Below are 27,773 nucleotides of genomic sequence, written 5' to 3' on the forward strand. Positions count from 1 at the left end.
GTTAAGAACTTGTATTTTTCCTCTGTACTGCGCCCGCTCACACTATCTACCAGAGCAAAACCCCACTATATATATATATATATATATATATATATATACAGTGGATATAAAAAGTCTACCAACATTCGACAGGCCATAGTCAATAACCTGATCAACTCTATGCGACGGAGATGTGTTGCACTGCGTGAGGCAAATGGTGGCCACACTAGATACTTACTGGTTTTCTGACACCCTCCCGTGCACATTTCAGAGTGACCTTTTATTATGGGAATTCTAAGGCACACTTGGAGCAAAACCGAAAGTGTTGCCTTTATATATATATAAAATGTGTGTGTGTGTGTGTGTGTGTGTGTGTGTATACAGTACAGACCAAAAGTTTGGACACACCTTCTCATTCAAAGAGTTTTCTTTATTTTCATAACTATGAAAATTGTAGATTCACACTGAAGGCATCAAAACTATGAATTAACACATGTGGAATTATATACATAACAAACAAGTGTGAAACAACTGAAAATATGTCATATTCTAGGTTCTTCAAAGTAGCCACCTTTTGCTTTGAATACTGCTTCGCACACTCTTGGCATTCTCTTGATGAGCTTCAAGAGGTAGTCACCTGAAATGGTTTTCACTTCACAGGTGTGCCCTGTCAGGTTTAATAAGTGGGATTTCTTGCCTTATAAATGGGGTTGGGACCATCAGTTGCGTTGAGGAGAAGTCAGGTGGATACACAGCTGATAGTCCTACTGAAAAAACTGTTAGAATTTATATTATAGCAAGAAAAAAGCAGGTAAGTAAAGAAAAACGAGTGGCCATCATTACTTTAAGAAATGAAGGTCAGTCAGTCAGCCGAAAAATTGGGAAAACTTTGAAAGTAAGGGCTATTTGACCATGAAGGAGAGTGATGGGGTGCTGCGCCAGATGATCTGGCCTCCACAGTCACCGGACCTGAACCCAATCAAGATGGTTTGGGGTGAGCTGGACCGCAGAGTGAAGGCAAAAGGGCCAACAAGTGCTAAGCATCTCTGTGAACTCCTTCAAGACTGTTGGAAGACCATTTCAGGGGACTACCTCTTGAAGCTCATCAAAAGAATGCCAAGAGTGTGCAAAGCAGTAATCAAAGCAAAAGGTGGCTACTTTGAAGAACCTAGAATATGACATATTTTCAGTTGTTTCACACTTGTTTGTTATGTATATAATTCCACATGTGTTAATTCATAGTTTTGATGCCTTCATAGTCATGAAAATAAAAAAAACTCTTTGAATGAGAAGGTGTGTCCAAACTTTTGGTCTGTACTGTATATAGAGTCCTGATTAAAATTTTAAGACCACTTGAAAAATGGCAAAAAATCATATTTAGCATGGCTGGATCTTAACAAGGTTCCAAGTAGAGCTTCAACATGCAACAAGAAGAAATGGGAGTGAGACAAAACATTTTTTGAGCATTCAATTTAATGAAAACAACGAATAAACTGAAACAGGCTGTTTTTCAGCTGATCAAAAGTTTAGGACCACACCTTCAAAAAAAAACTAAACCCCCCCAAAACAGAAATCCAACTTCCAAACATGAACTCAGTAATGAGTAGCTCCGCCATCATTGTTTATCACTTCAAAAATTTGTTTCGGTATGCTTGAGGCAAGCGTTTCCATGAGGTGAGTGGGAACATTTCTCCAAGTGGTGAAGACGGCCGCACGAAGGCCATCTACTGTCTGGAACTGTTGTCCATTTTTGTAAACTTCCCTTGCCATCCATCCCCAAAGATTCTCAATTGGATTTAGATCAGGGGAACACGCAGGATGGGCCAAAAAAGTGATGTTATTCTCCTGGAAGAAGTCCCTTGTCCTGCGGGCATTGTGTATGCGTTGTCCTGTAGCGTTGTCCTGTTGAAAAACCCAGTCGTTACCACACAGACGAGGGCCCTCAGTCATGAGGAATGCTCTCTGCAACATCTGGACATAGCCAGCGGCCGTTTGACACCCCTGCACTTCCTGAAGCTCCATTGTTCCACTGAAGGAAAAAGCACCCCAGACCATAATGGCGCCCCCTCCCCTGTGGCACGTAGAGAACATCTCAGGTGGGATCTGCTTGTCATGCCAGTAACGTTGGAAACCATCAAGGTTACATTTTTTCTCATCAGAGAACAAAACTTTCTTCCACCTTTGAATGTCCCATGTTTGGTGCTCTCTTGCAAAGTCCAAACGAGCAGTAAGGGCCTTAATTTGGGTCGAGGATCGTCCAGTGTCTTGACAGACAGCCAATTGGATCCTCTGGCTCAGTGCTGATGAAATTTTTTTGGGTCTTCCACTTGACTTTTTTGTTCCATAACCCTCAGGATCATTTAAGAAATTCCAAATAACTGTCTTACTGCGTCCCACCTCAGCAGTGATGGCTCGCTGTGAGAGACCCTCCTTATGCAGTTCAACAACCCGACCACGTTCAAAAAGGGAGAGTTTTTTTGCCTTTGCCATCACAACGTGTGACTAACTGACAGAAAATGACAATGAATCCACATCTTTGCACAGATTTGGCCTTTTAAAGGCATGTGGTCCTAAAATTTGGATCAGCTGAAAAACAGCCTGTTTCAGTTTAATCGTTATTTTAAATTAATTGAATACTGAAAAAATGTTTTGTCTCACTTTCATTTCTTCTTGTTGCATGTTGAAGCTCTACTTGGAACCTTGTTAAGATCCAACAATGTAAAATATTATTTTTTGCCATTTTTATATATACACACACACACAGTGGATATAAAAAGTCTACACACTCTTGTTAAAAAGTCAGGCTTCTGTGATGCAAAAAAAAATTTGACAAAGAAAAATCATTTCAGAACTTTTTCGACCTTTAATGTGACCTATAAACTGTACAACTCAATTGAAAAACAAACTGAAATCTTTTAGGTAGAGGGAAGAAAAAATATAAAAATAAAATAATATGGTTGCATAAGTGTGCACACCCTTAAACTAATACTTTGTTGAAGCACCTTTTGATTTTAGTACAGCACTCAGTCTTTTTGGGTATGAGTCTATCAGCATGGCACATTTTGACTTAGCAAGATTTGCCCACTCTTCTTTGCAAAAACACTCCAAATCTGTCAGATTAAGATTAAAGTTTTGGAATGACCCAGCCAGAGCCGAGACCTGAATCCAATTGAAAATCTGTGGGGTGATCTGAAGAGGGCTGTGCACAGGAGATGCCCTCGCAATCTGACAGATTTGGAGTGTTTTTGCAAAGAAGAGTGGGCAAATCTTGCCAAGTTAAATGTGCCATGCTGATAGACTCCAATTTTGCACAGGTGTGCCTTAGACTGCCCACAATAAAAGGACACTCTGAAATGTACACAGTTTTACCTTACTTTGGTGGGGGGGGGGGGGGGGGAGAACCAGTAAGTAAGTGGCCACCATTTGCCTCAACACATCTCTGTCGCATAGAGTTGATCCACTCCTCTTCAATAGCTGTGCGAAGTTGCAGAATATTGGCAGGAACTGGAACACGCTGTCGTATACACCGATCCAGAGCATCCCAAACATGCTCAATGGGTGACATGTCTGGGATTTTTTCAGCTTCAAGGAATTGTGTACAGATCCTTGCAATATGGGGCCGTGCATTATCATGTTGCAACATGAGGTGATGGTTGTGGATGAATGGCACAACAATGGGCCTCAGGATCTCGTTGCGGTAGCTCTGAGCATTCAAAATGCCATCAATAAAATGCACCTGTGTTCGTGGTCCATAACATAAGCCTGCCCATACCATAACCCCACCGCCACCATGGGCCACTCGATCCACAACGTTGATGTCAGCAAACTGCTCACCCACACGACGCCACACACGCTGTCTGCCATCTGCCCTGAACAGTGAAAACCGGGACTCATCTGTGAACAGAACGCCTCTCCAACGTGTCAGACGCCATCGAATGTGAGCATTTGCCCACTCAAGTCGGTTACGACGACGAACTGCAGTCAGGTCTACCCCCGATGAGGATGACGAGCATGCAGATGAGCTTCCCTGAGACGGTTTCTGACAGTTTGTACAGAAATTCTTTGGTTATGCAAACCGATTGTTGCTGCAGCTGTCCGGGTGGCTGGTCTCAGACGATCATGGAGGTGAACATGCTAGATGTGGAGGTCCTGGGCTGGTGTGGTTACACGTTGTCTGCGGTTGTCAGGCCGGTTGGATGTACTGCCAAATTCTATGAAACGCTTTTGGAGACGGCTTATGGTAGAGAAATCAACATTTAATGCATGGCCAACAGCTCTGGTAGACATTCCTGCAGTCAGCATGCCAATTGCATGCTCCCTCAAACGTTGCGACATCTGTGGCATTGTGCTGTGTGATCAAACTGCACATTTCAGAGTGTCATTTTATTGTGGGTAGTCTAAGGCACACCTGTGCAATATTCATGCTGTCTAATCATCACCTTGATATGCCACACCTGTGAGCAGTGATGGCCAGTTCGCAGTGTTCGCCAGCAAACACAAGTGGGCTGCTATCTTTAGTAAGGTAGACTCACCTATTCGGCGATGCACAGTTAAGCCCGGGCCATGAGCCGGTCTGAAATCAAATGCGGTCATCAAGAGCAGGCAGTTCCGAGAACAGCCCGATGAAGGCCCCTGGCGGCTGTTCTCGGAACTGCCTGCTCCCGATGACCGCATTTGATTTCAGACCGACTCCCGACACAGGCACAGGTAAGGCCTTACCTGTGCATCGCCGGACGGGTGAGTCTACCTTACTAAAGATGGCAGCCCGCCAAAGGAGAAGTGCTCACTAACGATTTAGACAGATTTGTAAACAATATTTGAGAGTAATGGGTCTTTTGTGTATGTAGAAAATGTTTCAGATCTTTGAGTTCAGCTCATGCAACATGGGACCAAAACCGAAGGGTTGCATTTATATATATATATATATATATATACACACACACAGTTGCAAGAAAAAGTATGTGAACCCTTTGGAATGATATGGATTTCTGCACAAATTGGTCAGAAAATGTGATCTGATCTTCATCTAAGTCACAACAATAGACAATCACAGTATGCTTAAACTAATAACACACCAAGAATTAAATGTTGCCATGTTTTTATTGAACACACCATGTAAACATTCACAGTGCAGGTGGAAAAAGTATGTGATCCCCTAAACTAATGGCATCTCCAAGATCTAATCGGATTGAGGTGTCAGCCAACTGGAGTCCAATCAATGAGATGAGATTGGAGGTGTTGGTTACAGCTGCCCTGCCCTATAAAAAACACACCAGTTCTGGGTTTGCTTTTCACAAGAAGCATTGCCTGATGTGAATGATGCCTCGCACAAAAGAGCTCTCAGAAGACCTATGATTAAGAATTGTTGACTTGCATAAAGCTGGAAAGGGTTATAAAAGTATCTCTAAAAGCCTTGCTGTTCATCAGTCCACGGTAAGACAAATTGTCTATAAATGGAGAAAGTTCAGCACTGCTGCTACTCTCCCTAGGAGTGGCCGTCCTGTAAAGATGACTGCAAGAGCACAGCACATACTGCTCAATGAGGTAAAGAAGAATCCTAGAGTGTCAGCTAAAGACTTACAAAAGTCTCTGGCATATGCTAACATCCCTGTTAGCGAATCTACGATACGTAAAACACTAAACAAGAATGGATTTCATGGGAGGATACCACAGAGGAAGCCACCGCTGTCCAAAAAAAACATTGCTGCACGTTTACAGTTTGCACAAGAGCACCTGGATGTTCCACAGCAGTACTGGCAAAATATTCTGTGGACAGATAAAACCAAAGTTGAGTTGTTTGGAAGAAACACACAACACTATGTGTGGAGAAAAAGAGGCACAGCACACCAACATCAAAACCTCATCCCAACTGTGAAGTATGGTGGTGGGGACATCATGGTTTGGGGATGCTTTGCTGCGTCAGGGCCTGGACAGATTGCGATCATCGAAAAAAAAATATTCCCAAGTTTATCAAGACATTTTGCAGGAGAACTTAAGGCCATCTGTCCACCAGCTAAAGTTCAACAGAAGATGGGTGTTGCAACAGGACAACGACCCAAAGCATAGAAGTAAATCAACAACAGAATGGCTTAAACAGAAGAAAATACGCCTTCTGGAGTGGCCCAGTCAGAGTCCTGACCTCAACCCGATTGAGATGCTGTGGTATGACCTCAAGAAAACGATTCACACCAGACATCTCAAGAATATTGCTGAACTGAAACAGTTCTGTAAAGAGGAATGGTCAAGAATTACTCCTGACCGTTGTGCACGTCTGATCCGCACCTACAGGAAACGTTTGTTTGAAGTTATTGCTGCCAAAGGAGGTTCAACCAGTTATTAAATCCAAGGGTTCACATACTTTTTCCACCTGCACTGTGAATGTTTACATGGTGTGTTCAATAAAAACATGGTAACATTTAATTCTTTGTGTTTTATTAGTTTAAGCAGTTTGTGATCGTCTATTGTTGTAACTTAGATGAATCATATTTTATGACCAATTTGTGTAGAAATCCATATCATTCCAAAGGGTTCACATACTTTTTTTTTGCAACTGTGTACACACACACACACACACACATTATATATATATATATATATATATATATATTTATTTATTTATAAAAAAAATTAAAATTCTTGTGCAGTTTGCATTTTATCTACATTGGTAAGTGGTTTGGGGTAATGAAGGAAAAAGTCTAGGAATAACGGGCTTAAACTCTTCAGCTGAGGCACTGAGATGAGCCTACTAAGGGTGTACCCATCAGAGGGTACACTAGCTACCTTTATTATGCAGGTACTATCGATGCAACAAGAGAAGAAAAAAAAAGGGATGAGTTGTTGATTGCCATATTCTTATCAATTTATTAACAATTTAGGGCTTTTTCACACCTGCGTTCTTTTCTTCCGGCATAGAGTTCCGTCGTCGGGGCTCTATGCCGGAAGAATCCTGATCAGTTTTATCCTAATGCATTCTGAATGGAGTGAAATCCGTTCAGGATGCATCAGGATGTCTTCAGTTCCGGAACGGAACGTTTTTTGGCCGGAGAAAATACCGCAGCATGCTGCGCTTTTTGCTCCGGCCAAAAATCCTGAACACTTGCCGCAAGGCCGGATCCGGAATTAATGCCCATTGAAAGGCATTGATCCGGATCCGGCCTTAAGCTAAACGTTGTTTCGGCGCATTGCCGGATCCGACGTTTAGCTTTTTCTGAATGGTTACCATGGCTGCCGGGACGCTAAAGTCCTGGCAGCCATGGTAAAGTGTAGCGGGGAGCAGCATACTTACCGTCCGTGCGGCTCCCGGGGCGCTCCAGAGTTACGTCAGGGCGCCCTACGCGCATGGATCACGTGATCGCATGGATCATGTGATCGCATGGATCACGTGATCGCATGGCACGTCATCCATGCGCATGGGGCGCTCTGACGTCATTCTGGAGCGCCCCGGGAGCCGCGCGGACTGTAAGTATACCGCTGCCCCGCTCCTACTATGGCAGCCAGGACTTTAATAGCGTCCTGGCTGCCATAGTAACACTGAAAGCATTTTGAAGACGGATCCGTCTTCAAATGCTTTCAGTACACTTGCGTTTTTCCGGATCCGGGGTGTAATTCCGGCAAGTGGAGTACATGCCGGATCCGGACAACGCAAGTGTGAAAGAGGCCTTAGCTATAATAAGTGTTTATGAGGTCAGGAGATCAGAGATAAGAGCTTAACATGAGCCCTCATGAGTAAACAGAAAGCGACAGTTTGCAACAATTTGCATAGATTTTGGCATCACAAAAACTGCTGAGCATTTTTTTTAAAGATTGCAAAAATTATTTTTAGCCTAAAACGAGTAAAACATAATCATAAAAAGGCCCTTAAGCTGTCCATAGCCTTTTAAAGTGTCAGCATATAGCTGTATCCCATATATTCTCAAGAGAACAAAAGTGTGTTAGAAATAAATAAGCTATCTATCAGTGCTCCATATTATGATGATAGACAGATAAATATGAGATAGATAGATAGATAGATAGATAGATAGATAGATAGATAATCCCAAACTTGTTTTCTTCTTTAACTTTGCTTAATATTATTTTTTCAAATGACAGAAAAAACCCTCTACAGTTTTCTTGGACGGCTCACTGAGGATTTCTGTGATTTGTTCTCAGATTCCAAATGGAATCGGAGCCAGGAGCTAATTAAGCAGGAGGAGAAATTATAGAACAGGTGGTGATGTCAAATATTCCTAAAGGAAGAGGGGGGTGGATTATCCCACTATGTGCCTTATTACAACCCCAAACCAATCCCTTTTCAGCTAACTGAGCCTTGAGTGGGTGGCTGCAAGTTAAAATTTTGTTGTCTTAAAGAAAGCTTATTTCCATCACATCCTAACAATTGGGCACAGCCACATTTTAGATATCACCCTTTAACAGAAGCTATGAATGACAAAAATGACAGCAACAACAGTATTTAGTGATTTTCTCAGGTTCCATTGACAATGAATTAGTGTACAATAAATCAGTTTTGGCTAGCCACAAGCATCATGTATACAGTTATTAGTATGTATATTGTCACTGTCTTATTGGTTTTTTTAGAACTAAAATAGGTGATGTAGATTATTAGGTGATAAGATTATTATTGAGCGAGGCATATTTTCTATTTTACCATCTTAAAAAACAGATCTGTACATTTTCTATCCTATCATGTAGTAAATAAAAGATACAAGGAGTAAAAAAAATATATGTAAGATATGTGCATAAGTGATAAAAAGTGTGTAGACAACCAAATTAATGCGCATAATTTTTTTAGCCAACCCATGGATAACGGAGGAAGAAAATTAATGTATTCAAGGCAAAACTCATAAACCCCTGCACTAGTTTCTTTACAAATTCTGGCAACCCTCTTCTTCTAATCCAAAGATATCTTCTAGTCTTTGCTCAAGGGAGGCCTTAGGTAAGGTGTTATGTATGGTTTGTAATATAGTATGTGAGGGGCACCGCACACGACATACTTTACTAAGACCTATCTAGAATGTAATGGACAGTGGTGCCAGGGCAAGCCTCGTCATTCTTTTGAATCATTGGAACAGTTCGGGCAACTCTGTAGAGAGGGCAGGTGTACGTGTGCGTAAGGGGGAGTATTTCTGCCCAGGGCAAAGCTTCAGACATTTCTTTAAGGAGACATACATTTAAAGAGATTTTCCAGAAGTTAATTTTGATGATTTATTCTCAGGACAGTTTATCAATATCTGATCATGGGGGTCCGACTCCCAGCCACCCTGCTCATCAGTCGGTGGAATGGGCCTCTGCGTTGGTGAGCACTGCGGCCTCTTCTTTGGCCTGTGACATCACATCCATCAGTCACATCTCCACAGAATAAAAAAACATAATACTATGGGAACAGGTGAGATACCAGTGCCATATCAAGTACTGGCAGGGCTGGTGTAAATAATTTCCATACTCCAAAATCATGTTTAATATATTTTTATTGATTTCTTAGGTTTTTATGTTAGTCAGCAGAACTTCTTCAGGACATCTGATTGCCCAGACAGAAAGACATAAGGAAAGCATGGCAATGTGGTGAGCCTTAATTACATCACCATGATTTCCTCATGTATTACTGGCTGGGCAATCAGGTGGCCTGAAGAAGGTCTGCTGACCAAAAATACATGTCTATAATTAGATTTACCAATAAAAACATACTGAACATGCGCTTTAGACAATAAGATGTATGTGCATGTTCCTTTGCTCCAACTGGCCTTTGCAGCATGATGATTTAAAATCTAAAATCTAAAAAGGGCAAAAGCTCCAAAGTGGAGATATATCACTGATTTATCAGATTGCAATAATTGCATAATTTATGGTAGAATTATTTTATTGTGCTCTTCCCATTGAGCTATATACATTCCTGATGGTCCTCTACCCTTTTTCTTGGTTTTCCATTAGTTGTCAAGTTTTATCTTGTGCCTGTACTGTAAGTAAATATATAAATAAAAATGGATTGTCCCAAGCGAAAACTTTACTTTAATAGGGTCACTTTGTCCTCTTTGCATATTAAGTAATCATCGACTGGTAAACTTAGTTTTTACAGATAATGTTATGTGAATGAATGAATAAATGAATGAATGAATGAATGAATGAAGAGACAAGGAGGGAATCTGATGACAAAACTCAGCTTATCAACAAGAGATAGATAGATAGATAGATAGATAGATATGAGATACTTTGTAGATAGATAGATAGATAGATAGATATGAGATACTTTGTAGATAGATAGATAGATAGATAGATATAAGAGAGAGATAGATAGATAGATAGATAGATATACTATAGATAGATGATAGATAGATAGATAGATAGATAGATAGATATGAGATACTTTGTAGATAGATAGATAGATAGATAGATAGATAGATAGATATACTATAGATAGATGATAGATAGATAGATAGATAGATATGAGATACTTTGTAGATAGATAGATAGATAGATAGATAGATAGATAGATAGATATGAGATACTTTGTAGATAGATAGATAGATAGATAGATAGATAGATAGATATAAGAGAGAGAGAGATAGATAGATAGATAGATAGATAGATAGATAGATAGATAGATAGATAGATAGATAGATATACTATAGATAGATGATAGATAGATAGATAGATAGATAGATAGATAGATAGATAGATAGATAGATAGATATAGGCAGCTTTACATCTGTGTTGGGAATCAGCTGGGGTTGGGAATAAAGAGTAAACGCTTTGACAGATGGCAATAGCTAGAACATTTAGAGTAGCTTAGATAATTATAATTAGGTAATATGCTTAATTAAAGGTCCACAGGAAAAATGTCTAATTTTAAGGGCTGACCTAAGACAGACAAACCCCACAGTGAGTTGTTATAGGATCTTTCTCTAAAGCCATTATTTCAACGCCTAATTATATTGGAACAGTCCCAGTAGAATCATACAAAGCCTTAGACAAGTAATGGTAACACTGATCTAATCACAGGGTGGCATTTATAGGGCAGGCTCTTCTGACTACATTACAATTACGACATCTAAAGCAGAAAGAAGAAAGATTCTTCATATAGTTAAGCTGTAACAACTCAAATTCTCTCAGGCAAAATAGCAAAGGTTCACAAGTGGAAGAGCCAGGGTTATAGTGGTGTTTTCATATAAAAATCATCATCTAACACAGGGGTCAGCAACCTTCAGCTGCTGTGAAACTACAACGCCCAGCATTCACTCGTGTTCTTGCATCTCCTATAGAAGTGAATAGAGCATGCTGGGAGTTGTGGTTTCAGAACAGCTGGTGTGTCAGAGGTTGCTGATCCCTGATCTAACAAATGCTGAAGGTGTGAATGAAAAATGACAGATTCCCAATCATCACAAGCCTGTATCTTTAAATTGTTGGTCTGTGATGGCCTTTTCTGTGTGTATTTTGTATCAATAAATAGATTTACTATCTTTGGAGAATGATTGTTGTGGCTACCTAATGTGCCGACCTTATACATATTCATGTCTCCATAGTTACATACCAACTGAAAAAAAAAAAAGATTTTTAGCTCAAAATGAGTACAATGCAATGAAAAAAAAATTCCCCAAAAGGTGTCCATAGCCTTTCAGATATGATCTCACAGAGTTATTCTGATGTGGATTCCGCATACAAAAACAACGCCGAAAATGCTTGCAAATCATTTCCATTGATTTCAGTGGGAAAACTGCTTGTTAATTTATACAACACTGGGAGAGATTTATCAAACTGGTGTAAAGTAGCACTGGCTTAGTTGCCCCATAGTAACCAATCAGATTCCACCTTTCATTTTTCACAGCTCCTTTGGAAAATGAAAGGTGGAATCTGATTGGTTGCTATGGGCAACTAAGCCAGTTTTACTTTACACCTGTTTGATAAATCTCCCCCTCTAATAATTGGAGCAAAGGGAGGACAACCGCTGTCAATCTTTTAGACCTTCATCAGTGTTGAAGCTATGGTTTCTTGTGCATCTCAGTGCATCAGTAAATTAGGTTTCATTTCTGCCACACCTCAATTGTCAGACCAACAGTTGTATTCCATATAAGACAATCATACTCACCTTTCAGAGGGGTGCCATAAAGTAAAAACACAGTTATACTCAAGTTGCATATGAGTTCCAATCACAAAATTGGAAATGTCAGAAGTTTTTCCGGACACCCAGAAGAATTGCCAACTCTTCCTGGGGTCCAGGAAGTCTCCCCTTTTCCTGTGAGTCTCTTGGACATTCCAGGATATTTGGCAAGTATTGTAAGTTTTAAAATCCAGTTTGAACATAAATGATTGTCATTATACCCATTTTCTACCACATTTCAAACATACTAATGACTAGCCAGGCATCTCGCTGTCCAGGAAAAAGCTAGAGTTTTATGCTAACAGCTTCTAAAAGAGGTCACCACAAACGATGCCAGAGATCCATCGCATTTGCACCGGCTGCTGTATGTTACATCCATCCCCAGTGATTTTTTAGAAACCGTTGTGGTATTCATTAGGGATGAGCGAATCGACTTTGAAAGAAACATCTGAAGTCGACCCGCTCATCCCTAGTATTCATCTCTGCTGGCTCCTTTTACAGCCATACAGTTTTCGTCCCCATTGGTTCTTACAAAGATGTATGAAATGAATCTCCACTGTTACAACATGATGCATATGAAAGATCCATAGAGCATAACTCTTCCGGCTCTAAATTATTCATCACAACAAGAATTGTACCTATGCAACCAAGCAGCAAAGGGTTCTTTCACCGCAGAATTGTATGCAGTCCAACAGAGTTCTCTACAACCATCTCATCTCCCTTCTTTAGCTGAAGTAGAAGTGCACACCAGTCCTTTCCATTGGTCCGTAGAGGTGTTATACTGTCTTATTCTCAGCAGAAACCTGTTATTTACTATTATTTTATTGCACATTATTGTACTCGTCTTGGACCTCAACATAAAAAAAAAAATCTAACTTTTATGGATGACAATAGATAGAATCATAAGCTTACCGTGTCCTAATTTAAAAAATGAAACTCCTCACTCTAAACATATAAAATGTCAGATAGTGAAGGGTGAAAAAAAAGGCAAAATTCAAACCATAAAGAAAAACATAACTACAATCTCTCCCATACTGCTATACTACCTCCATATGCCCTCTTAATATATCTGGTTAATGAGGTTATTTACGTATATTGAGCAATGATTTTATTATTATTAAGTGCTGGCAAGTTGATATTGATTCTTGTCAGACAAATGACTAGCGTTGCACAGAATGTTGTGTCTTCAGTTTGGGTGTCCAGTCTCTGAATTATATCGTCGTATTGTACCCATCAGTCACATTAATGACTACTGAACCCTTCTTTTTGCCTTCCAAGCTCTCCCGTACACAACTTCACCAATCATTTTGGCCTATGGTCGTAATAGGTCTATAAAGGCATACAGATTTAATTACATTGCGTTAAAGGGCTTGTCCCATTCCGACAACTTATCCACTATCCAGAGGATACGGGATAAGTGTCTGATCATCTGATCAGTGGGGGTCTGACAATCACTAGAACAGGGACCAGTGCCAGACATGCATGTGTGTCCGTGTCTCTACGCGACTGTAGCTGAGTACAAGTGCTCGGCTATCTCTAATAGATAGCCCCATAGAGCTGAAATGAGAGGCAGACTGCCGTTCCATTCAAACAGGGGAGCACCGGCCCCATTCTATTGATCACTGGACCTCCCCAGAGTTTGTACCTTACCGATCATCACAGTGTATGATAATAATCTTGGGGGCACTATCAATAAAATCTATTTGCGTAGGGGGAGATTAGCTTAGGAACATTGGGAAACACTATTTAAGACAGGACCTCCATATCGAGAGCCATACTTTACAGCAGTTTCCAGCTGTGGCTAATAGACTGGTGTCTTGTGCTGACAAGGCATATGTAAAGGGTCTGTCTAAATCAGATAACCCATTTAACTTGATACAAACAAATAAAAGACAATATTCATTAGATCATTAGGACATAATAGAGGGGAGGGTCCCCCACTCAGATTCCTTCCACTTTAACCCATAGCAAAGAGACACTGCAAAGAGCAGCTCTTTCCATCAGGAGGCCAATTGATTTTAAAGGGGCTGTCTGGTAGAATAATATTTTCTAGATAAGGAGCAGAATGGGGAGGGGGGAACATTAGTCACCAATACCCTGCCATTGCAGTTCGGGTCACCACTGGTCTACACTTTCTGGTCTTGGCTAGATAGACAGAAAACGGCAGGTGATGCCTGCTCAGCCAATCACTGGCTAAGTCGGATCACCTCTGTGGCCAGTGATTGGTTGAGATATCTCCTGTCAGTTCCTGTGTGTTGAGCCTGGACTAGGACTGGAGGCCAGCATTTACAAGCAACAATCATCCCTGCTGTATGGAAACTAGCAATCACTAGTGATCACTGGTCCCCATATAGATTCATGGTTTCTGTGCAGCAGATCTCTGTCTGTACAGAACAATCTGCTGCTCAGAATCGGTGATTTGGGTACCACATCATCAGCGTTTGCTCCTTCATCAGGTGACTGGCGGCATTTACAGAGGGCAATTATTGGGAATGAGTGATCACAGGAACATTAGTTCCTGATCGGACTGTGTAAAAAGGCGTAGGGCAAATGAAGGTGGACTGGAACCATACACAGTGATAGCAGGAGATGGTTGAGGGATCAGATATTAAACAAAACCCTTGGGATGACAACTGATTAAGAATGACATTTTTCACAAACAGAATGCATTTTATTACATTCAGAAATACTAATAATCGACTGTACATTTTCAGCACTGTCGGGCTGTGTTCAGACTAGTCAGAGACCTGTTCTCCCTTCTTTATGCAATCAGCACAGGGAAAGGAAACAATCCTCAAGGAAAACTTCTTCCCTTGTGTAGATGAACAGCACAAAGGGGGCATAGATCTCTTAAAAGGAATTCCAGACACAGCCCTAAACGTGTGAATACATGAATTTCAAGTAGAATCCCATTTTTACTTGATATTTGTCATAACGGTAATAGTCGCTTGAGATGGGGTAGTTTTTTGTCTTAATATTATGACATTCCAAATACCTTTTTACTATAAGCTTCTGTGAATAGTACAAAAGGCTTGGCAGCCACATATCACTGAAAACGCAGACTTAGTGGGGGAGGGGTGGTCTCTACTAACATCACGGTTCTATGCTCAAAGCAGAGACAGAAGACTACATTTCATTGTCCTGAGATTTTTGAAAGTGCCATTATCGTACCTGTGGCATCATAATCAAGAAGCAGGTAAGGTTTGTGTCTGACCTTGTTAATAGAGGGTTAACCACTGGAGAGAGAAGAACACTAAATGAAGTCAGAGATGTTGTAGCCCGTCTTTTCTTGTCATTTATAATAGGATAAAGGGGTTGCCTAGTCAAATAGTCACTGGAAATTTAATTTTTATTTCTATAATATCTGCTTGCTGCGCTTGACTGGAAACAATGCAGTCTACACTCAAAAGCTGAAAACCATAGCATTCCCCACCATAAGCCATATGTGGTTCTTGTGCCTCTACTATGCCATAGTGCCAACAAAGATGACCTAGCGTCATTGACCATAGGAACTAGGCTCATATCTATATAATACTCACCAGGGTAAGAGCCATGTGACTTTATTTACCTTTAATATATTATTAATATATTATTTCCATTTAATTGTGGCTCACGATCTACAGCAGCAAAGTTTGAAGACCACTGCCATAGAAATCTAGTCCTAATTACACAGGGGAAGTCTTGTACAATATTTCAATTTGACTAACTGCAGTTAAAGGGGTTGTCTCAATAATAGCATTTATCATGTAGAGAAAGTTAATACAGGCCGCTTACTATTGTATTGTGATTGTCCATATTGCCTCCTTTGCTGACTGGATTCATTTTTCCATCATATTATACGAAGCTTGTTTCCATGGGTATGACCACCCTGCAATCCATCAGTAGTGGCCGTGCTTGCACACCATATAAAAACAGGACTAGCCTTTGTGCGGTCCCATGGTCCCCGCCACCAGAGAGGCTGGTGCTTTTTCCTATAGTGTGCAAGCACGACCACCACTGATAGATTGCAGGGTGGTCTGTAACCATGAGAACAAGCAGTGTATAATGTGATGGAAAAATGAATCCAGCCAGCAAAGGAAGCAATATGGATAATAACAATACATTAGTAATTGGCTTATATTAACTTCCTCTACATAATAAATGTTATTCGCTGAAGTGAGACAACCCCTTTAACCTGAATCCCAAGGAAACAAAGAAGACAATTGCTTGTGCCGATATGTTGTACAAAACAGCAACTACTTTCAGACCTCCAGCAGAGTCATCCACCAGGCTAGGGGGTCAGACATTCTCCTGTTGTCCAGATAGATAGCTAGAAGTCCACCTGACAATCAGTTCTCTTTTATAGAAAAGATCTCAATACAGTACAGAACCATACCTACCATGGGTCACCATATACCAACTGATGCAACGTCCTTGGACAGTTTGGCCTTATGCTCTTTTCTAATGGTCAAAGAAATTCTGCAAATAACTCCCATCACCATAGACACTACAACAAGTGAGCAGTGAACAGTGGGTGATGGAGAAGTAGAAGGGTAAGAGGGGACTAGGATCTTCAATCTCAGGTAATTAGGGTTGACTTCGTGTAAACCAACACTACAAGTGGAGCCACGTTGTGAGGGCCACCTTTCCATACATACACCTGAATGCTTTACAATATACTGTACCTTTCATAAGAGTAGAGCTGCTGCAAGCCAGGGTCATAGGGCAGCATACTAAGTACTAATTTTATAATTCCAGTATGCAAATAATTTTTGCATCTTTTTTTCAGTAAATTATGTGGCTTTATTTTTACGTTATTTTTATTTCAGTACTTTTTTTCTCCTAGTATTTATTTATTTTGTCCACTATCCAGAACAACTTTTTTTTGCTATGGGGATTTTTTTGTGTTATGGTCACCAGTTGTGGGGCTAGAACCTGTGGTGTAGTGTGTGGTGTCGATTTCTTTTTTTTTTTTTATTACACTTTATGCCCTCCATAACGTCATACAAAACCTTTGAGGGGCATTTAACATTACACTCTTTTTTAATTGTTGATTTCTACGTTGACTGGGGCTGACATATAAGGAATACATTGTACAAGGATGTATAGCCTCACTGCAGAGCTGATCTGAATCTGCTAAGGACTAGCAGCTTGTGCAGACATCACAGGGATCATGGGGACAGGAGAAGGAAGTGGCATTACCGCTTCTTAATCTGTAAATACAACACTAATTGAGAACTGTGTATACAGTAGTGATAGAGAAGCCAGGGATGGTAAAAAAATAAAATAAAAAAAAGACACCTATGTGGTGACCAGTGGTTTCCCCACTCCCACAGCTGCATGATTGGCATGCAGCTGCTAACTCTGCCAAGATGTTCAGGAACGTCCTTGCAGAGTTACCGTATATGCTGACCGCCCAGAAGGTTAAAGTCTATGGCCTGTTGACAAGCAGTTAAAGGGAACCTGTCACCTCCAACAAACATCCCAAGCCGGCAGCAGTACCTGAGAGTAGCCAGCAGCGTGTTTGTAACGATCATTTTCTTCCTGCAGGCAGATGAAGCAAAAGCTGTAAAAACGTTGTTTTATCCCCTGCCGGCGCGCTTCTCTTGTCAGGCATATAGTCACGGAGGCAGCGGCCTCCTTGCTTCAAGTCACGGTAACCCCGCCCCTTCCCTGCCCCTTCGCTGTGACTGATAGCCAGCAGTTTGGCAAAGCCAGCCGAACTGTCGTGCATAAGCGCTGTCAATCACAGCGAAAGGGCAGGGAAGGGGCGTGGTTATCGTGACTTGAAGCAAGGAGGCCGCTGCCTCCGTGACTATAAGCCTGATTAGAGAAGCGCGCCGGGCAGCGGAATAAAGAAAGTTTTTACAGCTTTTGCTTCATCTGCCTGCAGGAAGAAAATGATCGTTACAAACACGCTGCTGGCTACTCTCAGGTACTGCTGCCAGCTTGGGATGTTTGTTGGAGGTGACAGGTTCTCTTTAAAGGGAGTCTGTCACCAGGAATTTCACTAGATTAGGTAAGGTGTAGCTCAGCTGACAGTAACGATACCTTTCGCTTAGCAATCTGTTGCTTTTAATCTATATGCAAATACAAAGTTAAGTACACCAGGTGGGCCCGAGCCCCTCACTGCCCCCTTGCTGGTTCCTGCACAGTTATCTCACCTGGCCCTGTCAATGAAGTAGAGGGAGTGGCTAGCACAGAAATCAGGGCCCACCCCCTATTTACTTATGAGCTCATTTGCACATGGATTAACCACTTAAGGACCACAGGTTTATACCCCCTAAAGACCAGGCCCTTTTTTACAAATCGGCACTCCACAACTTTAGCGGTTTATTGCTCGGTCATGCAACTTACCACCCAAATGAATTTTACCTCCTTTTCTTCTCACTAATAGAGCTTTCATTTGGTGGTATTTCATTGCTGCTGACATTTTTACTTTTTTTGTTATTAATCGAAATTTAACGATTTTTTTGCAAAAAAATGACATTTTTCACTTTCAGTTGTAAAATTTGCAAAAAAAAACGACATCCATATATAAATTTTGCTCTAAATTTATTGTTCTACATGTCTTTGGTAAAAAAAAAAATGTTTGGGTAAAAAAAAAAATGGTTTGGGTAAAAGTTATAGCGTTTACAAACTATGGTACAAAAATGTGAATTTCCGCTTTTTGAAGCAGCTCTGACTTTCTGAGCACCTGTCATGTTTCCTGAGGTTCTACAATGCCCAGACAGTACAAACACCCCACAAATGACCCCATTTCGGAAAGTAGACACCCTAAGGTATTCGCTGATGGGCATAGTGAGTTCATAGAACTTTTTATTTTTTGTCACAAGTTAGTGGAAAATGATGATTTATTTTTTTTTGATTTTTTTTTCTTACAAAGTCTCATATTCCACTAACTTGTGACAAAAAATAAAAACTTCTATGAACTCACTATGCCCATCAGCGAATACCTTGGGGTGTCTTCTTTCCAAAATGGGGTCACTTGTGGGGTAGTTATACTGCCCTGGCATTCTAGGGGCCCAAATGTGTGGTAAGTAGTTTGAAATCAAAATGTGTAAAAAATGACCGGTGAAATCCGAAAGGTGCTCTTTGGAATGTGGGCCCCTTTGCCCACCTAGGCTGCAAAAAAGTGCCACACATGTGGCATCACCGTACTCAGGAGAAGTTGGGGAATGTGTTTTGGGGTGTCATTTGACATATACCCATGCTGGGTGAGATAAATATCTTGGTCAAATGCCAACTTTGTATAAAAATCATCATTTTCTGACAAAAAATATAAAATTCTAGGAACTCGCCATGCCCCTCACGGAATACCTTGGGGTGTCTTCTTTCCAAAATGGGGTCACTTGTGGGGTAGTTATACTGCCCTGGCATTTTCCAGGGGCCCTAATGTGTGGTAAGTAGGTAAATGACCTGTGAAATCCTAAAGGTGCTCTTTGGAATGTGGGCCCCTTTGCCCACCTAGGCTGCAAAAAAGTGTCACACATGTGGTATCGCCGTATTCAGGAGAAGTTGGACAATGTGTTTTGGGGTGTCTTTTTACATATACTCATGCTGGGTGAGAGAAATATCTCGGCAAAAGACAACTTTTCCCATTTTTTTTATACAAAGTTGGCATTTGACCAAGATATTTATCTCACCCAGCATGGGTATATGTAAAATGACACCCCAAAACACATTGCCCAACTTCTCCTGAGTACGGCGATACAGGGGGGTGATCAATGACAGGGGGGTGATCAGGGAGTCTATATGGGGTGATCACCCCCCTGTCATTGATCACCCCCCTATAAGGCTCCATTCAGATGTCCGTATGTGTTTTGTGGATCCGATCCATGTATCCGTGGATCCGTAAAAATCATACGGACATCTGAATGCAGCCTGACAGGGGGGGTGATCAATGACAGGGGGGGTGATCAATGACAGGGGGGGTGATCAGGGAGTCTATATGGGGTGATCACCCCCTCTGGAAGGCTCCAGGGAGACGCCTGTATGTGTTTTGCGGATCCGATCCATCTATCAGTGGATCCGTAAAAATCATGCGGACGTCTGAATGGAGCTTTACAGGGGGGTGATCAATGACAGGGGGGTAATCAATGACAGGGGGGTGATCAGGGAGTCTATATGGGGTGATCACCACAGTCATTGATCACGCCCCTGTAAGGCTCCATTCAGACGTCCGTATGCGTTTTGCGGATCCGATCCATCTATCAGTGGATCCGTAAAAATCATGCGGACGTCTGAATGGAGCTTTACAGGGGGGTGATCAATGATAGGGGGGTAATCAATGACAGGGGGGTGATCAGGGAGTCTATATGGGGTGATCACCACAGTCATTGATCACGCCCCTGTAAGGCTCCATTCAGACGTCCGTATGCGTTTTGCGGATCCGATCCATCTATCAGTGGATCCGTAAAAATCATGCGGACATCTGAATGGAGCTTTACAGGGGGGTGATCAATGACAGGGGGGTGATCAGGGAGTCTAGTTGGGGTGATCACCACAGTCATTGATCACGCCCCTGTAAGGCTCCATTCAGACGTCCGTATGCGTTTTGCGGATCCGATCCATCTATCAGTGGATCCGTAAAAATCATGCGGACATCTGAATGGAGCTTTACAGGGGGGTGATTAATGACAGGGGGGTGATCAGGGAGTCTATATGGGGTGATCACCACAGTCATTGATCACGCCCCTGTAAGGCTCCATTCAGACGTCCGTATGCGTTTTGCGGATCCGATCCATCTATCAGTGGATCCGTAAAAATCATGCGGACATCTGAATGGAGCTTTACAGGGGGGTGATCAATGACAGGGGGGTAATCAAGGGTGATCAAGGGTGAATAAGGGGTTAATAAGTGACAGGGGGGGGGGGTTTAGTGTAGTGGTGCTTGGTGCAACATATTACTGAGCTACATGTGTCCTCTGGTGGTCGATCCAAACAAAGGGGACCACCAGAGGACCAGGTAGCAGGTTTATTAGACGCTGTTATCAAAACAGTGTCTAATATACCTGTTAGGGGTTAAAAAAATCACATCTCCAGCCTGCCAGCGAACGATCGCTGCTGGCAGGCTGGAGATCCACTCTCTTACCTTCCTTACCTTCCGTTCCTGTGAGCGCGCGCGTCTGTGTGCGCGCGTTCACAGGAAATCTCGGCTCACGCGAGATGATGCCAATCGGCGTTAGTGTGACCTGGGAGCGCCGCAGAGATGACGCCTTTCGGCGTTAGCGTGGCGGGAAGTGGTTAAAAGTACCATACTTTCTCCAGAATGAAGCAACAGATTGCTATGTGAAAGACATTCTGCGAAAAAGCAGATCATTGCTAACCAGCGTTACTAGTAACGCTGGTTAGCGATGATATGTTCATTTGTCGGCCCGTGTAAAGGGCCCTTAAGCCACATTCTTATCGGTAAGATAAGAACTGAGCTATAATGATGGAAGAAAGTTCTGATCCCTCTATTAGAGCATCTGAGACCTGTACAGAAAAAAGGATTCCATATTTGTAATAAAGACCAATTTAAGAAAATGGCTCAATTTTAGATCAAAATGAATATAATGCAATAATAATAAAAATAATAATAAAAAAAAAATGCCTTTAAGTCTGTGAGGGAGTGTCCTTCTACAGACAATTAAATAATGTACCAGCAGATTAACAAGGCTACACATCCCATGCGGCCATGATGATCTCATGCATGCGCCAGTATTGGAGCATGCGCAAACGATATGACTAGTTAAACGAATGAGCGGGCATGCAAATTAGTGGACACCAATTTGTTTAAATATTATAGCACATGAGCAGAAACTCGCAGTAACGGCACATACAGCAGAGGGAGCGTCCGAGCTGTGGGAACACTCCTTAAAAAAATGGAAATTCATTTAGATGAACAAAAGGATTCGCTTAGACTATTTTCACACTTGCGGCAGTGTCATCCGGCGGGCAGTTCCGTCGTCGGAACTGCCTGCCGGATCCGCCGATCTGGATGTGACTGAAAGCATTTGTGAGACGCATCCGGATGCGGATCCGTCTCACAAATGCATTGCAAGAACGGATCCGTCTCTCCGCTTGTCATGCGGACAGACGGATCAGTCTTGTATCTTTTTTCACATTTTTACCGGTCTGCACATGCGCAGACCGGAAGGACGGATCCGGAATTCCGGTATTTTTTGAATGCCGGATCCGGCACTAATACATTTTTATGGGGAAAAAGGCCGGATCCAGCAAGTCTTCCGTTTTTTTTTCGCCGGAGATAAAACCGTAGCATGCTACGGTTTTATCTTTTGCCTGATCAGTCAAAAAGACTGAACTGAAGACATCCTGAACGGATTACTCTCCATTTAGAATGCATGGGGATATGCCTGATCAGTTCTTTTCCGGTATAGAGCCCCTGTGACGGAACTCTATGCTGGAAAAGAAAAACGCAAGTGTGAAAGTACCCTTAGGGCTCTTTCACACCTGCGTTCTTTTCTTCCGGCATAGAGTTCCGTCGTCGGGGCTCTATGCCGGAAGAATCCTGATCAGTTTTATCTTAATGCATTCTGAATGGAGTGAAATCCGTTCAGGATGCATCAGGATGTCTTCAGTTCCGGAACGGAACGTTTTTTGGCCGGAGAAAATACCGCAGCATGCTGCGCTTTTTGCTCCGGCCAAAAATCCTGAACACTTGCCGCAAGGCCGGATCTGGAATTACAGGGAGTGCAGAATTATTAGGCAAGTTGTATTTTTGAGGATTAATTTTATTATTTAACAACAACCATGTTCTCAATGAACCCAAAAAACTCATTAATATCAAAGCTGAATATTTTTGGAAGTAGTTTTTAGTTTTAGCTATTTTAGGGGGATATCTGTGTGTGCAGGTGACTATTACTGTGCATAATTATTAGGCAACTTAACAAAAAACAAATATATACTCATTTCAATTATTTATTTTTACCAGTGAAACCAATATAACATCTCAACATTCACAAATATACATTTCTGACATTCAAAAACAAAACAAAAACAAATCAGTGACCAATATAGCCACCTTTCTTTGCAAGGACACTCAAAAGTCTGCCATCCATGGATTCTGTCAGTGTTTTGATCTGTTCACCATCAAAATTGCGTGCAGCAGCAACCACAGCCTCCCAGACACTGTTCAGAGAGGTGTACTGTTTTCCCTCCTTGTAAATCTCACATTTGATGATGGACCACAGGTTCTCAATGGGGTTCAGATCAGGTGAACAAGGAGGCCATGTCATTAGATTTTCTTCTTTTATACCCTTTCTTGCCAGCCACGCTGTGGAGTACTTGGACGCGTGTGATGGAGCATTGTCCTGCATGAAAATCATGTTTTTCTTGAAGGATGCAGACTTCTTCCTGTACCACTGCTTGAAGAAGGTGTCTTCCAGAAACTGGCAGTAGGACTGGGAGTTGAGCTTGACTCCATCCTCAACCCGAAAAGGCCCCACAAGCTCATCTTTGATGATACCAGCCCAAACCAGTACTCCACCTCCACCTTGCTGGCGTCTGAGTCGGACTGGAGCTCTCTGCCCTTTACCAATCCAGCCACGGGCCCATCCATCTGGCTCATAAAGACTCACTCTCATTTCATCAGTCCATAAAAACTTAGAAAAATCAGTCTTGAGATATTTCTTGGCCCAGTCTTGACGTTTCAGCTTGTGTGTCTTGTTCAGTGGTGGTCGTCTTTCAGCCTTTCTTACCTTGGCCATGTCTCTGAGTATTGCACCCCTTCTCATTACAGAGATTGCACACCTTGTGCTTTTGGGCACTCCAGTGATGTTGCAGCTCTGAAATATGGCCAAACTGGTGGCAAGTGGCATCTTGGCAGCTGCACGCTTGACTTTTCTCAGTTCATGGGCAGTTATTTTGCGCCTTGGTTTTTCCACACGCTTCTTGCGACCCTGTTGACTATTTTGAATGAAAAGCTTGATTGTTCGATGATCACGCTTCAGAAGCTTTGCAATTTTAAAAGTGCTGCATCCCTCTGCAAGATATCTCACTATTTTTGACTTTTCTGAGCCTGTCAAGTCCTTCTTTTGACCCATTTTGCCAAAGGAAAGGAAGTTGCCTAATAATTATGCACACCTAATATAGGGTGTTGATGTCATTAGACCACACCCCTTCTCATTACAGAGATGCACATCACCTAATATGCTTAATTGGTAGTAGGCTTTCGAGCCTATACAGCTTCGAGTAAGACAACATGCATAAAGAGGATGATGTGGTCAAAATACTCATTTGCCTAATAATTCTGCACGCAGTGTAATGCCCATTGAAAGGCATTGATCCGGATCCGGCCTTAAGCTAAACATCGTTTCGGTGCATTGCCGGATCCGACGTTTAGCTTTTTCTGAATGGTTACCATGGCTGCCGGGACGCTAAAGTCCTGGCAGCCATGGTAAAGTGTAGCGGGGAGCGGGGGAGCAGCATACTTACCGTCCGTGAGGCTCCCGGGGCGCTCCAGAGTGACGTCAGGGCGCCCCAAGCGCATGGATCACGTGATCGCATGGCACGTCATCCATGCGCATGGGGCGCCCTGACGTCATTCTGGAGCGCCCCGGGAGCCGCGCGGACTGTAAGTATACCGCTCCCCGCTCCTACTATGGCAACCAGGACTTTAATAGCGTCCTTGCTGCCATAGTAACACTGAAAGCATTTTGAAGACGGATCCGTCTTCAAATGCTTTCAGTACACTTGCGTTTTTCCGGATCCGGCGTGTAATTCCGGCAAGTGGAGTACACGCCGGATCCGAACAACGCAAGTGTGAAAGAGGCCTTAGACAAGCATTTAACAGTCATATAACTTCAAAAAGTTGTTAAAAAAGACAAAAAATGATCTAGTGTTGCCTATAATGCTGTAGTGTTTATCCAGAAGAAGACAAACCAATGTACTACAGAGCAGATACCAATTACCTCATATTAGGGTTGAATAACATTTGTTGAAAGGCCAACAAATAAAAATCTAGCATTCTTGTAATGTAACAGAAGATTTTCTACAAGGTCAGGGGTGGACTGGTCATGGACCTTACAGAGAAATTTCCCAGTGGGCCGATGCCCAGGAGGCTGCCTGGGCTTTCTTCATGGCCGGTCAGTGGAAGTTTTTGGGGATGTATTTTGTGCTGCTGGCAGTATTTTGTGACGGACTGTGGTATTTGGATCTGCTGGGGGGGGTGTAATGTGCCATAATATGGTATTGCTGGCCCTGCCTTCCATCAATTTGGATCCAACTACAAAACGAGGCCACTTTTAGTATTTTTTCCAGGGCCACTTTAAGTTCCCAGTCCACCCCTGTACAAGGTGCTTAGAATATAAACAAACTAAAACACAAGCGTGGTAGGTAGCACCTTGTCTGGAACCACAGTTGTGGTTTGCTATGTTATCACTATTGAGAGCACTATTATTATCCATCAATATTTGAATAATGTCAAATGATGTAGTTGTCTGATGCCATGTTCATTTTATAATCTTCCTTGAGAACAAAGGATCGGCCATGCTGAAATCCAACATACCTGATCATTCTGTCCATGGACATCTGTTGTGATGGAAGAGTCAGAAGATAACTGCACACGTTAGATGGTCAGCCAGTCCTAATGATAATGGTAGGTTCGGCTGACAGTGATCCAATACGTATGGCCACCTTAGCTAAAGTTTAGTTGAAACATGTGAGATTAACATAATACAATTCTGTTCTCTTCCTCAAGAGAATAACGGGGGTTTGACTGTAGGCATCATTATACAGAAACCACGAGTCAAGACGGGTTCTCGGGGCTCACCCCAGAACATATTCTCAATAAGGCCTAATAGGTTATCTGTTAGAAATACACTCTAGTGGTCACAGTGGTTTGGGTGGACACACATCACCTGAAAAGACAAACATGTCCCATTCATGGTCCCCATGCCACCCTGTACTCTCTGACTGCCTGTCAGTTAGGGTGACCACTACTGCTGGCGGTCAATAACTGGCTGCAAATGAGGTTATCGACTGTTGGACTTTGGGGTCCTGGTGTATGAGGAACACGCTGTATCAGAGCCTGAGAGGTGGGAAGCTACAGAGCATGTTAGTCCACCTCTAAAGGCAGGTAAAGGTGGTCCAGAAGGATAAACAGCAGGGGGCGCCACCAGAAAGAAAAATGTAATGGACATAAAAATAAAAAACTCACAGTATTTTTCTTGCATGCATATTGCACTAATACTTCATTGAAATGCCCTATTCATTGCATAGCGATACTTTTCGTGGGATAAACCCTTTAAAGACGTTTCACTTTACAATTCTAAGAAAAGGCCTGCTTAACAGCCAGGCTGAAGGCACATTTCTGACAGTTTCTGTCAACTGATGTGATGCATCGTTTATAGATTTATTTCAATTATGCATTCTTTCCACTCCCAAAAAAAGCCATGTGAAAAAAAAAAAAATCCATCATTGTCACAGTCTGACGTTATCCATAGGTGACATGTATATTAAGACATATGTGGATGAATATATTATGCTTTCTGCTCTCTGGGGAGAATAACAAGGGGTTAATAGCTGAGAAACTGTCTGACTAATTAAGCGGTTAATTGGATTTGAAGGGAGCGTGGGGGTGTCCTCTCTTCTGTTGTGCTGCGATTTAAACCGCCCTCCCAACTGGATTTGAGCCAGTCTTATTTTTAATCATGAATCAGGAGACTGTGTGTCATACACTGACTATCAAATATGATAACCCTCCCCAGACGCAACGCAGAATGATTTTTCTAGATTGCTGTAAACGGCATGTCTAGAACTGCAAGGTGGCACCATGGCGTATCCCACCCAGACAGGCTTTCTTTTTTTTTTTTTTTTTCGGTGGAGTCATTTTATGCCTTTGTTCATAATGAGCGAAGCAGATATTTAATATGCATTAAAGGCATATCTGTTGGAAAAAATATTAATGAGAAAAATGACAAAGTCTCAAGTTCCCATTTTCCTCATTGACACTAGTTTTCAGTCTCCACAGCCAGAAGCTGCTGGGGGGGCAGACGAGTCGTCTGAGCTAGGAGCAGCTGCCGGTGGGGGAGGGGCAGGCGGCAGAGAGTGTGCCACGTGACCCAGGGTCATGCAGACATACACACAATGCAGATTTAGTGGCAACAGGCAATCATCTAATAAAATTGATTACGATTCCTAGGGCCTATTGCTGCACTCTGTAAAACGCTGCCGTGAGATGCCTCATGCGAAAGTTATCACAACTTAATTTTATGACATTCTCCTCTTAAATGTCATGTACTCTTAGTCGGCACCGACAGGAAAATCTTTATTTGGTGCAGGAATTTTTACGTCCGAATTTTACACACGTTTGTTGAGAACTCTTCATAAAACGGCAACCTTTATGTCTTGTTACATATCGGATTCACATGAGTGATGACGCAGGGTATGATTTAGCAGGTGCCAAGTGGAAGTATGGGCAGAGCATTGTGTTGTGGTGCCTCATCCTAGAACCGAAAGTGTGGCGACATTATAAACATGCACAACTCCATATTTATCAAACAGGATTGAGATGAGAAGCTATTTCGATCTTGCCATTCTTAGGGTGGCTGACCACGATGCCAATTACGCGTGGATTTTGTGTGGAAAAGCCATACCCTATCAGCAAAGGTCATGATATTAGACAAATCCCATGTACACTTCGCTTTTCTTCTTAGGTGCGGAAATTGAACAGCGCTGTGGATTTTGAAATCTGCAGCATGTCAATCGTTGTTTCATTTTTCTTG

The sequence above is a fragment of the Bufo bufo genome, chromosome 3, assembly GCF_905171765.1.
Source record: "Bufo bufo chromosome 3, aBufBuf1.1, whole genome shotgun sequence".
In the NCBI taxonomy this organism is placed as follows: Eukaryota; Metazoa; Chordata; class Amphibia; order Anura; family Bufonidae; genus Bufo; species Bufo bufo.